At 42.6% G+C, this 16,001-nt stretch overlaps 1 protein-coding gene across 2 annotated transcripts in view; it reads left to right on the top strand.

The window, feature by feature from the left end:
* LOC125897181 (1-phosphatidylinositol 4,5-bisphosphate phosphodiesterase beta-4-like) overlaps window positions 1–16,001 on the top strand; it is a 146,496-nt gene that overhangs the window by 23,861 nt on the left and 106,634 nt on the right. For both annotated transcript variants that reach the window (XM_049590297.1, XM_049590296.1), the window contains exon 3: window positions 9,869–9,935. The gene's annotated coding sequence lies outside the window, so the exon portion shown is untranslated. The remainder of the gene's footprint in view (window positions 1–9,868; window positions 9,936–16,001) is intronic.

Here is a 16,001-nt window from a genome sequence, read left to right as displayed (position 1 = left end):
GAAGATACTACTGTCTAGCCCAGGGGTGTCAAGCTCCTTTTAGGTCACAGGCCTCATGAGTTTTAAGATAATGTCCGATACAGATTCTTCTGTACTGAAGCTACTGGTTGACAGTTTCACAATGTTCAATATCTTTGAATATGATCACAGAAATAGTCTTCTCACTGTTTAAACTGCTCCTGAAACCTCTCAGCCTCCGCATGTGCATCAACATAAGGTTTGCAAAGTCATCTAGTGGGTTGGCTCGGACCCTTTGGCAGGCCGGTTCTGGCCCCTGGGCCGTATGTTTGACACCCCAGGTCTAAACTGATAAAGTTGGAGTTAGGACAATCTGCAAGCACACAAGTATTAAAAACAAGGCTGTAAAGGTGGACTAATAGATAGATGAGTTTCCATATGTGGTGTTGAATGTCCCCGTCAAACTCTGTGCTCTCGTTTAGCCACTTGTTAGCAACTGCTCTTTTTGAGATAGGTAAAAGCTTCAAAATTCATGACTAGGGTATTTACTGATGCATTTAATGTCTTCGAACAAAAAGTGAAAATCTCTTACGCTTGTGTTAGGCTGTACCCGATTCAGAATTATGTCAGTCGAATCAGATTTGGCTGTTCATTTCGGGTTTTTATTTCCATGTAGAGTTTTAAAGTTTGAATGGGTTCAGCAGGATGATCAGCGTGCAGTTGTATTCTACTAATTCAGTAAACAAGCTAACTGCGCTAATGACAGTTCGGAAATGTGCAACAGTACAATTGTTTTCCGACACTAGTCGTCTTTTTTTCCAGATGCGTTTTTCCTTAATCTGTCATCCAAAAAAAATTGTTATGCACAGAAACCTGTCACCACTTTCTTCCTGTCTTTCATGGCAGCTGCATGAAGGGGCGGAGCTGTCATCCACATCCTCTTCCTCTTCATCTTCATCATCATCCACCTCAGTATTACTATCTGACCTGTTAAACTTGAGCTATCTGAGTTATGAAATGATTCTGTGCGCACCATTCCTTTGTCTTGTCCTGGCTGTGTCCCACTGCCACATTTTCTTCACTGATTCTTGGTCAAACGTCTCTAAAGGCTCTGATGGAGGCGAAAAACACAGAAAATCGAACCTTTTCCGAAAATTTTAATGATGGATGAAAGTTTCAGATTCAGTGTGCAAACATGACTGACACGAGTAGAGAAGAGTCTCTCCTCCTCTGGGCCGCTGCATTGTGTCCGCTGCAGCCTGTACCAAAGATTATCCTGAAAGTCAGGAGCACTCACTCCTCAGCAATATCTGGGCACCAAAACGTCCTTAGAATTACACTGCACAGCACACTGACTGGCATAAAAACAAACAAAAAACAACTGCTCACCTTGAAGCAATCTCAGTTGACTGAGAGGCCTCCAACTGATGATTCAAATCTCAGACTTTCAAGGGGCAGCCCTACCCTTGTGTTAAGCACTTACCCTATTTCAGGCATCTAACCAAAAACCCATTCAAAAACCCGCTGACTTCAAGACGAGGGAACTGGAAGTGCTAAAATGCCAACTAATTTCAGGGTTTTAGGACTCTATCCTGCAGCACTCTGTACATATGACCACAACATGTCTATTTAAGACTTTGGTTTGTGTGTGGATTAAACAATAAAGATGGGATTTGTCAGTTACTGAGCTTTTGAGATGGCAGATTTTGTCACTTTTGGACAGAGTTAGCATACTCTAACTTTCATTTAACTCTGTCATATATAGCAATAATTTTTACTTCACAAAGGTCAATTTCATCCATGCAGTTTAATCATTTGTTAGTATTCCTGTTTGTCTTGATTTCAGTCTGACAGAATAAAAGATATAGTATTGGCATCAGCCTCCCTGTTTTTAGATCTCACTGCTTCTGGACACAGAATCAGTACTTTCCAATCTGGTGACCCAACACTGACCACTCTTCCTGACCCCACTGCCCTATGGGACACAGCTGCATGGTAAACAGGAGGCGGGATTTTCTCAAGGCGCTCCTCCGGTCAGAGAACTGCTGTCCCCTTCATGGCGACTCTCAAAAGAGCAATAAAGAAGAGGAAGATAGCCGACATCAGGGACGGCATGAGAGTTATCCTCTCAATAACCTGACAGGTGTTGTTCATGGCAGCGAAACAGCCGACAGTGAGCCCCGCTGAGAGCTGCATGTCAGGCTACAGGTTGGGTCGATTTCCTGAGGCGGGGACATATGCTTTTAGCTCTTGATCCACCCACTCACGACTAAGCTGTCTTATAAGTGACATTTCCGTGGCTGTCACCTTTCCAGCCATTGTGGTTATTTACTTTTATACATCACAGGAGGATATATTTATTTTTAGATTGCACTATTACAACTTAGGTCACTCTCTTCTTTTTCCGGAATGCGTGTGTTATTTTTAGTTCAGGCTATTCCAGGTGACATTGATAATGTCACTTCCCCTGCCATATCCCTTCGTGTGATACCTGTGTGAGTGTGTGTGTTTGGCTGTTTTAGCAGCGCTGTCCTTTTAATCAGCAGTCCTGTGTGTTCCCCCTGTAGAGCTGTCACTGGTTGAGTGATGATGGTGGAGCTGCCACTGTTTACACCATTTAAATCTGGCAGGCAGGGGTGAGATTACCAGCCTCTCACCTGTCGCCCTAATCAAAGGTCTTATTACTGCACCGCTGGATGTTACTCCGAATAGCACGCTCTGAATACACACATACTAAACACACAGATAGGGGAGAAGGAGAGAGGCAGTCAGGTAGCAAAGTACAACCTTTCTTTGTTTGATGGTGTGTATCCATCACTGGATCATAAACTGGTCAGGTACTTACTGGGACTTTCCCTGGTTTCGTTTTTGTGCTGTTGTTTGCTGTGTTAAAAATGACCAAGCCTGATTTTTTGAGTATAGGTAATGCACAAATAAATACGCGAAACTAGTCTGTCACACCACAGAAAATTTGGTATTAAGAACTCAGCCAAATGTTAACGATTAAAAAAGTTGCCAAGTTTATAAACTTTCGTTTCAGAGTCATGGAAAGTAGGCAGTATCCTCTGCTCAGAGACGCTGGGGGTGTGTCTGCTGAATGTGACACCTGTGGGAAAGCTGTAGCCTCTTTTAAATGTAGCACTACAACGGATGCTACATCGAGCAGCTTCTTTGGATTTGTAAGGCCGAACATGTTCGAGCCAAAATCACATTCAGAGCCAGAGGACACCGACCTGCCTGAAAATCAACGCAGTTCTTCTCAGTCTGCAACAGATTGGTAAATTTTTTTCAAGCAACAACAAAACTCAGCAGCTCTAGTTTTTATATAATGTGGGGGCGGGGCTTATGTTAAGAGTTGCCCCATTGCGGCATTGAGCAGGTTCTTAGCCCCGCCCAAAAAGATTCTGGACACAGAAATGGTGAAAAACAGTTTAAGAGGGTGTACAAATGCCATGTCTATAACTGCCTGGATAACGTGAGGTTAGGTGCTGGTGCTACTTTCGTGCCTTTTCTGTGCCAGCCTTCAAGAGCGTGGAGGCAGATTGCGTCTGAGGTTACTAGTAGGCAACCTCAAAAAGCAGCGTATCATAGCCTATTTACCTGAAATCGTGAGTGCACCAGGCGCTGTTTGAGTGTAGGCCTGTTGTCTGTGGGGATGTAAAGCTCTGGCAGCTCTGCACTAAAATGATCAACGTCTTTTTCATATTCACAGACTGATATTTACAGAAGAAGAGAATGATATCTGTCGGCTGTGATTGGTTGTCCCTTGTCACATGATAAGCGGTGCAGGCTTCTGTGTTCCCAAAGTTGAACGCTGTTTATGTTGTGGCCTATACTGGCAGCACAGACATCGTGCCCTGAAGAATAGGCACTCGGGAACACGTGCACGCTTGATGGCATCACTCTGGCATTTGCGCGTGCCTGCTGCACATCTACATTGAAAACAGTGAATTGGGGGGCCACGAAAATGCGGCATGTGTACAGGGTCTAAGGACCTAACTCCAATTCAGTACTACGTAGTTCCTAGTCTTTTCACATTTTCACCAAGTGTTTTCTAACATGTATAATGTGTTTAGACGTAAATCTGAGATTTTACTTTACTCCGACTTTAAAAATCGACCAACAGAATTGACAGTAATTGTGTAATATAACTCATACCCATATTTCCACTGGGCAACATCTCAGAGATGCTTGCTAGATTAGTTCAGTCTTGTTTTGATGGATAGAGGATGGAGGATAACCAAAACCTTGTTATTTTAAATAAAACTGTTAGCTTTGACAGGTTGTTAACTATTTTTTTTCTCACTTGTCTTAAAATAGAAACTCTGGTGCTGCTGTTGCAAAGACAACCAGATTGCTTTCTGTTTTCCTCCGACTCTCGCAACAGGGCTGTTTTTCTTTTGTCTGGTGATGTTAAGAATTACTTCTGGTGTTCTGCTACTGGGGATGGTGACTGCAAAGACCTTACATTGATACTCTTTGGTAATTGGGGATTGCTACAGATAGCTACAGGGCAAAACAATGGTTGACGCACTTCTTTTGTGCCGTAAATTGAGCTTTCAGTTTCCCGGGAGATCGTACCCTGTGGCAGAAAGAATCCCATAATGACAGGGAGCACTGATGGCGTCATTATTCTACAGCCATTACTTTGTGCAATCAACATTTACTTCATAATGATAAGTGAAAGCAAAAAACTATTTCCACTTTAATCAAAAAGATTTAGACAGGCTCGTCTGCATTTGAGCTTTGACTCTCTGCACGAACCCAGTGGGCCCAACATGACCCGCTGGGTTCAGGCCAGGTCGACCTGTAATTTCTCAAAATTTCCTCAGGCTTGAATGAGGTTGGGTTTGCGCCAATTTCCCAGTGTTTTGTCTTTATCTTTTTCTTTTTCTTTAATGCAGACCTTATAGTCTGTGAAATGTGATGAGGTATCTATGGACTGTGTTACCATCAACCCATTTAAACCAATGACAATGTTAAGATTTAGAATTCGGTTTAAACCGCCAAACATTAGAACTAGGGGGTCATTAGCTCACATACCATGCACAAACTCTGCACTGCACAAGGAGATGCATAAAACTGGCAGTTCTTGTGCATAAATGGCAAGAGTTGTATTGCAGTGGGGCTGCAAGGTGACTTGGTTGACAGTGTTTGCCTTTGCTTCCCCATGGGGAGAGGTGTTTGTAAAATACATCAGAGAGCAGAGATCATCATCTGCATGCTGCATCTCTGTCGAACGCTGCGCACGCTCAAAGACAGAGTTGCACAAAAGGGTGCAGCACGCTCTGCCAAACCTGTCGTGCATGAGACGCAGAGCTAACGACATACTGTTTGAGTAACAGAAGGAAGAGAAGCAGGACGAGTGGTGCAAGGAAACATGTCGGTTCTTAGCTTGTAATACATGTTTTAGTATTTAAAAATTCAAGGTTTAAATTTGGGTTTTGAATTGATCTTGGGCCCAAAACTGCTGCTGTGGCTTTGGCTGGATTTGGATAGAAAGTATGTGGATTTATGTAGGGTTGGGCTTGATTTTCGGGGCCCTATCAAAGCTCTAGTCTGCACTGTCCAAAATTGAGCCACCTGGCTTTTAAAAGTAGTTAGAGCCATGAATCGTGTTTAAGTGCTGCATAGGCTGCTGTATGTCGAAGAATTTAGTTCAGTTTTTTACTATTACTTTAAAGACGCCAGCTGTCCCTCAGTTCAGACTGACTTCAGAGACTTTGTGCCTTTGCTGTGAGGGCCCTCAGGCTAAACACCTGCCTGAGGGGATCCAGCCAGTAGAGTCAGTCATGGAGCTTTCAGCTCGTGTTTCTGTCTGTTTTTGTTGAGTTTCCTCATTTATTTTATTTTATTTTATCTTGTTTTATTTTGGTTTGTTTAATTTAATTTAATTTGTTTCATTGGTTACTTGTCAGATACATTTTTGTATTTAAATTTTGACTTTGTTTTGTGTACTTATCTGTCTGTTATCTATTTACTGTAGCTGTCTATTTGTGTCTTCTTCTGGATTCTCACCAAAACACTCATCAGAACATAAATACTGGTCCCTGTATGAGACACGGCTTCCCTTTTTTGGTGTAGAGCATACCCTCGGATCCTCTCCCCTGGCTGAAGAGGCCTGTGAACAGCTCTCGGCCATGAGGCCACTTGACATGTAGAATATTTGATCCACATAAGCTGCCACTGTGGGAGAGGCCCATCCACATGTAGAGGAGAGGAGAGAACAGAGAGGAAGAGAGAGAGATGGATAGATAGATAAAAGGCAGATGACTCCAAAATGAAAATGGATGGAGCAGGGTCAATATTTAGTCAATCAAAGGGAGATTACCTGTTGCAGAAATATTGACTCTTTAAATCAGCTTTTGATTACTAATTGATTTTCCTTTTCTGTATTGAAGTCCCTCCTGAAATGAATAATTTTCTGTGGAAGTCTGCTCTCCAAAACATTATATATTCCTTGTGTACACCGTAATGAGATGTCTTGCTGCCCTTCATATTAGCGATTCACAGCAGCAGAGAGGCGCTGTTATTTCAGTTTACAGCATTGTTAGATCATTACACACTTTTCAAACCCACAAAGAAAGCCTAATATGAGCCCATTGGACCAATTTCTGTTTCACACAAGGAGGCAGTTGGTTGCTAAGAAATGCTTTTTACCTCAGAAATACACAGTACACTCCAAGGAAACTGAAACAGCATGTGTTTATATTATTATTATTATTATTATTATTATTATTATTATTATTATTATTATGCATAGTCCAAGTAATCATCAGTGTCCCATTAGCATTTAGCCTTAATGTTTAACATGGTATATTTATATCCTTTGTACTACTTTCTTTATTGTGGGTGTAGATGTGATTTGGATAGTTATACAGATGGTTCCTCTGGGGAGGACACAGCCTCCAGGAAATGGCCATACAGGAAGTAATAGACAGAGAGCCTGTGTGAATTACCAAACAATGGAAATGACAGAGTGGGAAATGTTTCCAGGATAACATTGTTAACATGCATTGTTGGAAAGCAATATTGCATGCGTGTGTTTGGGTTTCCAAAATGCCCTTAAAAGCAAGAGAAGACATAAAATTGAAATCATATTTAAATTGGTATATATTTACAGTCATGTGGTTGCCTGATATCAGACAGAGTTGTAAAGTGGTGACGTTCCATGGATGTATAAAGAGAACCTGATACAGCGTAGGAAGCAGGGCCCCATTAATTCCTTGGAAAGTTGCTCAGTGGTACCCTGGAAATCCAGAGTTCTCGCGAAAACATAATTTGAATTTGCTCAGCGAGTCACTCTGGCAATCAGTAATGATGCTCATTACCCATGCCCTTGGAGCCGAGCTGCAACAATCACATCAGTGTATCTGATATAGGCGGGCCAGAGGCGAGCTAAACAGATGACGACAGCGCTGCAACGACGAAGTCCGGAATCAGTCAGTAAACATTGCAAGATGGCTACGGGTGAACACCAGTTGTTTGAAACGGCTTTGGCCGCTACAATGAACGAGTTAGACTTGGCTTTTTGTCTAAAAGAGGAACAGAAGACGGCGCTCGAGTCTTTCCTTTGCAAGAAGGACGTTTTTGCTGTTTGCCAACCAGAAACGAGTTAGCTCCACTGGTAGCGCTCTGGATACGTCACCCCGTGTATTGTTTTGATTGGTCGTAGTGTTATCCAGTTGCGTGCAGTGATATTTTCAAATGCATGCTTGGTGCCGCCCCTCGAGTTGGGCCATTTGCATTACTCATAGCCAGACCCTAAATCTTTCTAGATGTGGGTCTGGATTTCCAGGCTAGCTCAGTGGTGCATGAAGCCAAAAAAGTTTGACTTCCTGGGTAAAAAATTACCCAGATCTTCCGCATCGTGGGGCCTATAGAGCAAGAGCACGACAGACTTCCGCCAGCCGAGTGGTTTAGCCCTCGACTAACTGAAATGGGTATAAGATTATTTCATTGTGAGGCTCTTCTAGACTGTCGAAATGTTACTGGACTGAATAGATCAAATTCTTATGGGGAAACGAGTCATCTTACAGTGGTTGTGGTGCTCAAAAAAAAAAAGTATCCACTGATTTACAGACGTCTCGTTTACAATATAAGTCATAGAAAGAAGCCCTTTTGAGCCCAATGGCATCACGTGACGAATGCAGAGGTGTAATTCCACATTTTGGTCACTGGGTCATATTGGCTTTGAAGCCCGATGTTCTTCCTGATTCTGTTTTTCCTAATCAGTCACTAGTGACCAACTTATCCTCCTGAATATAATGTCATTTTAAACTTTCATTTTAAGTCCATGAGGATGTGTAGCTGTGTCAACATATTGGTTTTGCCAGGTTTTATGAGTGGAGCAGAGCAAAGTAAAACATCGACTGATACCAAGAAGACATGTCAATTTAGAGCAGCCTGGACAGCAGCAACTGTCTTGTCAATAGCTTTTGCCGCTGTTGTCTTTACTCCTTATTGGTTCTGGCACACAGCTTGACAATGCTTGACAATGGTGTTAGTCCTTCCTGTGGTGCTGATTGGGTAATTGTTAGTCACGCCACAGTGCTCACTGGATCGTTAACTTTTTAAACCGAGAAACCACTGTTTCATGTAATGATGCAGGGTTTACCACACATTCATTTATTCGTGGTGGCCTGCCACGATTAAAACATCCCCCGCCACGATTTGATTTTGTATTTTCGGAGATGGGCTGTTCATTAACTGAGCTGTTGGAATATATATACAGTTCGGTTATTCATTGCACCACATTCTCTCAGCGCAGAGCATACTCTTGTCACAGACAGAGAAGCAGAATGGTAGCAACAGTATGGGATCAGAGGTTTGGTACAGTATTGTGGTCCAAATACAAACATAGTGAATGTTAAAGGTTAATTTAGACCGTTGTTCTGTGTTTCATCGTCTTCCAAATATATCCAAAAGATCTACAGTTTGATAAGCCTTCTGCAAAACGGAACAAAGGGCCCAGTCACTGGAAACATTATTTTTACTTTGTTTACAAAAATCAACATTAAAAAACTAGGACAATCCCAGATGTAAATACAATCTGCAGAACAGCAACTTTTCCTCACTTAGCTGTTGAACTCTATCCTGCCGTGTCTGTGCTTATCTGGCAAAGTTTATCTTGCAAAGTGTCTGTATATAGAAACCATTACCGCCACAGTTCCTCTCCTGCACCAGGCAAAGCAAGATGGAGCTGGGATGATGAGGTGACGAGAGACACAAGCAGAGTCACAGTCACTGCTAAGCACAGGAAATGTTAAGGAATTTGTCTTGCTCTCGGCGAGGACATAAGGATATACAGTGGCCTGCCAAGTGGAGGATTATCCTCCTTCCCATCTATAGCTTTGTTCCTGTTTCGCTCCTTCTCCCTGTCTGTCCCTGTGACACGATCTCTGCTTCACATTTACATTTGAAGCTTTTCGTAGAGTCTCTTCATCCTCAGTGACATACTGTACCCAGCGCTCAAAAGCTACAGCAGAGCAGATGCGGAGGTGGTGCCGTTTGTCTAATTTGCCAGCTCATTTCCACCAATCTCTCTGACGAAGGGAGCCTTTCTTAAGGGAAGCAGGTTCCTATTAAAAGTTTATTAAGCAGAAGCCAGAGGAATGATTAAAATTCTGCACAAGTCAAATAGGATGAGGAGCGCGAGGGGGGCGAGTGATTACACCCTGGTGTGTGTTGTGCGTGTTCTTGTGCAGAGACGTGTTTGTGTGTCAGTGTCTCCCTGAAGGCATTACAAGCATCTGTAATATTACTGTAAGTGTACAAGATGAAGCTGAATAATGAAATCAGCAGCAGAGTGGATATCTGCACATTACACTTCACTAATTTATTTATTTTTGCCCTTTTTTTATTCCTCACTTTCCTTGCTCTCTCTCTTTCTTTTTGCCTTCTTTTTCAGAGTGGTCCAGTGCTGTCCTCCAGTGTTTCCCCTCCCCTCGATTTTCTGTCCCTCTGTCTGCCACCTGGTAAGTGCACTCAGATTCACCTCCCACATATACAGTTTAGAGGCTTTCAGTGTTTTCAAATCCTTTATGTAATCATCAGTTCACTCCCTGCCTTGAACTGCAAATTGCTGTCACCTTTGTGGAATGGAGCATCATTTCCTGTTAATGTACACGGAGAGACATTGTGTGAAGTCGGCGGGGTTTATAGCACATGATAGGCATATACATTATATATACAGCTGATGGGGACAGTGAGTGTGTTGTTTTTGTCTGGATGTATGATGTAGACTGTGTCAGAATAGTCCAACAAGTATAAGGGTACCTATCCATATTAAATGTTTCAAATATGAGGTAAACATACGTAGAAGTAACCAGAGGCTTCAGACCGTTCTGAATATTCTGTTTCCAACATGTTTCCATCTACTGTGGCTACAAGTGTAACCGGTTTCTTTATATGGTCATCTGCTCCAGGCACTGCAAGTGTTAACATTACATAGACTACACTGCTACATGTAGCTGCATGGTAACATCAGGGAAGCATGTAATCTTGGTTGCAGATGTTGTCAGTGTTTCCCCAATTTCGGGTCATATTCAGTGTTGGGTAAGGGTTACTTTAAAAGTAATCAAAGTACGTTACTGCGTTACTTTCTAAAAAAGTAACCAGTTGCTTTACTGCATTACTCCCTGAGTAAAGTAACTCAATTACTTTTAAAGTACTTCCAACGTTACTCCCTGAGAAAAGTAACTCAAGCACTTTTAAAGTACTTTTGAGTATTCTACATTTCCTACTGGGCAATGGACCACAGGGCGCTAAGCCTACATTTTTTTTTGTCTCCAAAATTAAAGTTATGGACCACTTGCCCTTCACTGAGATCCAGTTCTCCCATCACAGCCGTCACTTTGACCAGTAGAAACACACAACGATCTGCTGCTGTAGACAACTGTATGACAGCAACACCCCAGCATTTTTAATATTTCCTCTAGGGATGTTACCACACAGAGTAAAAGGGGGAAATGATGGTGTGAAACAGCAGAGGCACTTTGTCAACCCGCTGAGTTAACGTTACTGTCATTAGCATCAAGCTAGCAAACAATGGCACATCCTCATGGTCGGACATAAAGTAATAACATTAACAAATAGCGGCGGGGCTTTTACTCACCACAACTGCAGAGGCTCCCAGCTTCATTTGAAACAGACTACATTATAGATGGTCGTTATTTATTAATCCCTCTGTGTGTTTATATATTTACTTTTTTTGTAAAGTTAACATATTGCACCGCCATTTCAAACTCAACACTTGTTTCAAATTAAAAGCCCCTTATAACCTCAGCTGAGAGAATCCCTCCATTTTCTAAATAGACTTTTATTCTGAAACATTTGTCAGAACTTCCTGTGGAAGATACAGTAGCTTGATAGTTTACATAATGGCGCCTCAAGTGTAGCTCCTGCCATCTGCTGACGCTTTTAGGTGACTACAACAACATGTCGGCTGGCACATGAACAGACACAGTGACTCAAATAATAGTGAAAGTAATAAAAACAGGACAAGAATAACCCGATGACATCACACACGCCGTGAAGGACGACCGGGGATAATTGGTGAGTACCAGCGTGTAGCATGAACCAGGCATAATTCAAGTCCTGAGTCTGAAATATGTCTGTCAGCGAGTCCTACTCCACTTTGATTACTCAAACAGCAAACTAACGCGTTAGGTTACTCATTACTGCAAAAAGTAATCAAAGTACGCGTGACTTTGTAGCGCGTTATACCCAAATCTGGTCATATTCCTGCAGGAACCTGTCTGGTTGTGTGAGAAATTTTTATAAGTGATTTTTCACAGAAGGAAATTACAGTCATTCCCCTGCTGTGATTACATCGGTACATAGCTAATGCTAATGTAAGGGAAACATGTAATGTTGGTTGCTGATATGATTAATTTCTCCCAGATTTCAGATCATATTCATGCTGGAACATGTCTGGTTGTGTTTATAAGCTGGTATTGGTGGGTTTTTTCAAGGTAGAAAGAGCCACTGCACTACCTTACAGTCATTTCCCAGCTGCAAGTTCACTGCTACATGTAGCTACATGCTAACCCCAGGGCAACATGTAATCTTGGTTGCAGATGTTGTCAGTGTCTCCCAGATTTCGGGTCATATTCCTGCTGGAACATGTCTGGTTGAGTAGATTTTGGTTTGCATGATTTTATTAGTGATTTTTTTTTTTTTTACAGAAAGAAAGTGCAGCCATTCCCTGGCTACAATTACATTGCTACATTAAGCTACATGCTAATGTAAGGGAACATGTAATTTTGGTTGCTGATATGGTTAATGTCTCCCAGATTTCAGATCATATTCCTGCTGGAACATGTCTGGTTGTGTTTACAAGCTGTTATTGGGGATTTTTCACAGTAGAAAGGGCAGCTGTACTGCTTTACAGTCATTCCCTGGCTGCAAGTACACTGCTACATGTAGCTACATGCTAATGTAAGGGATACATGAATTTTGGTTGTTGAAATGGTTCATTTCTCCCAGATTTTCAGATCAAATTCAAGCTAGAATGTGTCTGAAGATATTGGTTTAAAAGCTTTTATTGGTATTTATTCACGGTACAATGTGTAGCTATACTCTTAAAGTCATTCCCCCAGCTGTAGGTACACTGCTACATGTAGCTGCATGCTTATGTCAGGGAAACGTGTAATGTTGGTTGCAGATGTTTCATTTCTAGAGGGAGAGATCTGGAAATGCTGACCAATCAAAGCAGGGCTTTTCCGGCAGGGGGTGCTTAAAGGGACAGGCACTAAAACTTAGACAGACTACAGGTGTTCCAGCACAAACAGTATGAGGAAACTGCAGTGTCTTGGAAACCCAAAATACAAGTCTGAACCTGGAAATGAGCAGAATACTGTAAGATCCCTTTAATGTTAAACCATATGGTACATTAGGGCCTAAAATACAACAGAATTAACTGTTATCTCTTGATGTGGCAGAATGTTGTTGCTCTGGCTCTCCCTTCAAAAATCTTGTTTGCACGCCTTATTGAATGATCACAGAGCAGCTTGACAGTTTAAATTACATCACAAATAGCCATTTTCAGATTTCTCTGTGACACACCTTGTAATATTGCCGAACAAGAGACAACAGTTGCTGTCTCACTACAAGCCAGCTGGCCTTCCAGCAACCCCGCACCTGTTGCATATCAATTCAGTTCAGTTTAAAACATATTTTTAGCATATTTTTAGCACAGTGTTAACAATGTTACTGATACTATTCTTTCTCACACCTTCAGCTCAAACCATTGTGTTGCCCCGCCCAAAATATATCATTTAATAATTAAATTAATATAAACATGCTGGTGATTAATCGGCTAATTGTCTTGTCAGCCCTAGTCTTGTTATACTTATATATTTAGTTTACTAGGATACAGTAGTTAAGGAGAAATCTTCATTCACCCACTGAGGCAGGTCTCACATCTCTTCCATACTTGACCTCATACGAACAAACACATATAACATTATTTCAGTTTTTCCCCAAGTGCTGACCTGCTTGTGTGTCAGCGAATAGACTAAGCAATGTGTCACTTGCTTGAAAAACTGCTTGCCCATGCTCTTTCTTTTTTTTCTGTTTTTTTGTGAACCTTTGCACACCTCCAGTCTATTTTCAGAGCAACAGCAAGCTTGTCCGAGGCTTTATCAGGGCTTGATAGGCTCCCTAAATGTTGCTTCCCTCATAGTATATCAGGACAATTTTTCACACTCCATCCGCCAGAGTTCACTTGCTCGCTGTATGTTAGGAAGAGGTAAGTTAAGGTAAGGTAAAACTTTAGTGTCCCCAAGGGGCAAATTGGGATACAGTCCGTAGTTCTGAGTAAAACATCACTGTCGGGGGTAAATCATGGACAATAAGTGGTCACTGCTGGTCAAGATAAGCAATAGCAGACGGGACAAAGGATGATCTGTAACGTTTAGTGCTGCAATTAAGGAGGAAAAGTCTCCATCCAGATGGAAGCAAGTATGAGATGTGACAAGTGTAAGAAATGATCAAAGATGGATCTATCAGAGTTTGGGGGAAACAATCAAGTTTGTACGATAACAGAGTGTATCCTAGCAGCCAAGGACACCTGTTGACAATAGGCTTCAATTCTAAATGAAATCTATATTGTGCAGAATTTGTGGGAACTCAAGAGCACTGGTAACAGAGGGCTATCCTCTGTATTCATGACGGTGCCTCACAAAGTGTTAAGATAATTTTTATTACTCTTTTCCATGTTTAAACGAGCGTACATCTTAATATTCAGCAGACGAATCAGTAAGTGCTTTTCGCACGTACCTGGGTAGCAAAAACACAAGCCAGCTCTAATGTAAAAGTCCCAGCTATCTGTTATCACCAATTACAGGGCTTGTTTACTGGGATCGAGGGACTTGGTGGATTTGTTTTTATGGCTGTTTGTGTGTGTGTGTGTGTGTCCAGGGCTTTTAGTGATGGCGTTAGATGGTCTCTGTTAAGTTTCGTGTCTTCTCTGGTCAGGCCTAAGGGGGTGGTGGGGCTGGGTGGGCTAGTGAGTCCCTCTGTCTCTAAAAATACACACTGGAATCCCATTCAGAGGCTGAAATTTGCTGTTTTGTGTGTGTGTGTATGGTGCATGTGTCTGTGTGTGTGTTTATGACGCCGCTGCAGCCAGGCGAGCTGGAGGCTATTACTGGCCAGCAGGGTTGCTATGGAGACCAGTGGTGTCAGAGAGGAGCAACATCTGTGGGGTGTTTGTCAAGACAGGTTTTCCTCTTTCGGTCTCCGTCTTCTCTCTTCTCTCTGTCAGTCTGGCAGTCAAAACCTCGCCGCCTGGAAAAGACTGATGCTGACTGAGGCTGTAAAGCCTGATGAAGAATCTCCAGCCTCTCATCATTAGTGTTTCCAAACATTGGTAAACATGGCACTTGAATGTGGAACCGATTTAAAAACTGTAATTTCTTGGGCAATAGTTCAGCTGCCTGTGCTCAATCATGCTCACAGTAGGCCCTTAGGCTCTGTCAGTCAGCGGGGACTCGGGGACTCTTCACTGGGCTTACGCCAGTGGAAAGCACACACTCTGGGGAAGCATTTAACCCCTGCCCCCTTCCTGCTCCCTCTCTCCACAGCTCCCCTCTCTATATGGACATGTTCTATTTCCACAGCTCCTTTCTCCTGGCTGCCTTATCGGCAGCTCAGCTGGGCACAAATTCTCTTTTAATAGGTACTTATTTGGTCAATGGGAGAAATCCCATACTTTTGTGCAACCCCCACACCCTCCCACTGTCCTCCTGCTGCCCAGTCCCTCTTATCTCAAACTCTCAAGCTTCTATTTTTTGCTCATTTCTTGCCCATCTTCCTCTGCTGGGTTCCCCCGTGTCCCCCTCTGAGGTGGGCAGCAGCAGAATAGGTTTAAGCTAGCATTTCGGATTTGACAATTTTCCTCCAAAATGCAGTTTGTATTATTGAGTATCCATTCATTCGGAACAGTTTAATCTCCTTTGGGTGCTGTCTCAGGTGCCCTGTGGGGCCATTTTGCAGCAGCCAGCACAAACAGTGAACTCCAAGTGTATTGAGTTTATCTGAGGAAAATTGAATCCTTTTCAAATCAACTTCTGAGGCTTCTCGAGCACTTCACATAGGTCAACTGGAATATGTTGTGTGTGTGTGTGTGTGTGTGTGTCTTCAGTGTTTTTGACCATGTTTGGGCAAACCTGGCCCCCGAGAGCCCTCAGCAGGGTATGTGTAGCTGGGCAAACCAAACCTTCGACCTCCTAATCTGGTCGAAATGAGACCGTCACACACGCAGCACAATGCGGCACAGCGCTGTGCAGCACAGTGTCTGTGATGTAACATAGTAATTTTGGGATAATTTGCTGTTTTCACTCTGCGGGCATCACTCTGCAAAGGCCAGTTACCTAACTCCCATGCCCAAATTAACCAGCTTTTGTAGGTTTCCCTGCGCCTACCTTCATCACCTCCAAGGGGAACATCAATCCATTTATGCTAAGATTAGACTAAGCCTCCTGTTACGTTACGTAGATACTCGCCGTGTCCTCAGGTGCCTCCAGGAATATTGTAGC

Source organism: Epinephelus fuscoguttatus, linkage group LG11, assembly GCF_011397635.1.
Source record: "Epinephelus fuscoguttatus linkage group LG11, E.fuscoguttatus.final_Chr_v1".
Taxonomy (NCBI): Eukaryota; Metazoa; Chordata; class Actinopteri; order Perciformes; family Serranidae; genus Epinephelus; species Epinephelus fuscoguttatus.
The sequence above is the reverse complement of the archived record's forward strand: the minus strand, read 5'-3'. Positions and strand labels throughout refer to the sequence as shown.